Raw genomic sequence first — 1788 nt, 5'->3', positions numbered from 1 at the left:
ACACACACACACAAATCAACTTTGCATACATTAATTGTGTGATCTTGGCTATAGTTACAACAATACTAAAACTTACTGATATTATTCAGCATTAGTGAACCTTGCAAACCTAGAAATTTTCAATCATGGCGCTTTTAAAACCTTGACACAGGTTTTAAAACCTTTTCTAGGGTGAAGCAATTAGGAGTTTGGGACAAATTGGATTCTTTGAACTAAAATTATTCTGGATCACATACTTATGTCTTTTAATAACTACAGATAAAGAACTCTCATACTTTCATATCATGCAGAAATCCCAATCTTTAAGCATTTCTGATTCCAGCCAGGCTTGGTGGCACATGCCTATAATCCCAATACCTGGAAGGCTGAGACAGGACAATGACAGGTTCATCAATAAATGTCTCAACAACTTAGACCATTTCAAAATAAAATGGCTGGGGGGATGCCTAGGAGGTAGACTGCCTCTGGGTTCAATCCCAAGTACCATAAGAAAAAAAAATTGGTCCTTATTTCATTTTTAAATTTTCTATATGTTCTTCATCTTTATGTTCTTACTCCCAAATCTCAAATTGCCAAATGCTACACTCACTGAAATTCAAGATCCAGAGTATGCCAATGGAAAGAAAATTATAAAAAATTTATAGGAGGGCATGAGAGCATCTTTTCTTATTTATGATTTCAAATCTAAGGATAATATGCCTGAAGCATTTTATACATTAGGTTCTCTGATCACTCCTCTATGATTTTTCTTCTAAAATTGCTTTGACACTAGCCATGTTCATTAGCAATGACTCTAAGCTTTATCCCTATATAAAGAGCTTTCCAAAATACTTCTAAAATATACACAGTTGAAAGCCCCCAGTTGAAGTAGGACTGCAGAAATGGCATGGTAGGGGGTGGGAAATGGACTCTATCCGTTAGTACTTTATTTTTTAAAATTAATGGTATTAAGTAAATCGAGGCCTATTAACTATTTAAAAGAATTCTTTTTTTCCTTCCAGTACTTTCAAACTGAGAAAACAAACTGTAAAGCAAAAAAAGCTGTTCATCTTTTACCTATAGAAAAATCCAAAAGGTTACTTAAAAAGGGCAAACAACAAATCAATGGCCATTAAATACAGAAAAAAAGTATTCCATTTAGCCAATATTTACAGAAGTGAACATACATAAAGCTCAACAAATTGGCAAAGATTAAAATAATGGTGTTGTGGGAGCGGCAAAGCTTATTGCTGGTAGAGTAATGTTTTTGTAGTCTTGCTGGAAGGCAGTTCGCAAATATAATACTCATATTCCTTAATGTAACTGATCCTAAGGACATGAATGGAAATATGTGGGAATAGTTAAGGAAATTCATCACAGCCTGTTTTCAGCACAAGACTCTTGAAAATTAAAAATGTAACAATAGGGATATGGCTGAATAAACTAGTAGATGCACACAGTTCAGTGAGTAAAAATGGAAATGGGACTTGATGAAATATGGTAATGTTTCTTGTGAAAAACATTCAACTAGAGCCATATATAATCTTTATAAAAAGAATGTAGACACCCATAAGAAGAAAAATAAGACTAAAGCGATGCTCTAGTGTTAAATGTTTCTCTGGGTTAAGATTATGAGCAGTTTCATACTGTGCTAGACACACTTTGTGATTATCAGAGTAAAAGTATTTTTAAGTAGGATTCTAGGTCATACAGGGTTTGGCCTGACTCGAGAACCCATCTTATCTCATAGTTCTCTATCCAGGTAGCAGCCAGAAGTAAGGTATGCTATCAATTAAGAGTGAAACAGCT

This window comes from Muscardinus avellanarius, assembly GCF_963383645.1.
Source record: "Muscardinus avellanarius genome assembly, chromosome: X".
Classification (NCBI taxonomy): domain Eukaryota; kingdom Metazoa; phylum Chordata; class Mammalia; order Rodentia; family Gliridae; genus Muscardinus; species Muscardinus avellanarius.
This window is presented reverse-complemented; position numbering follows the sequence as displayed.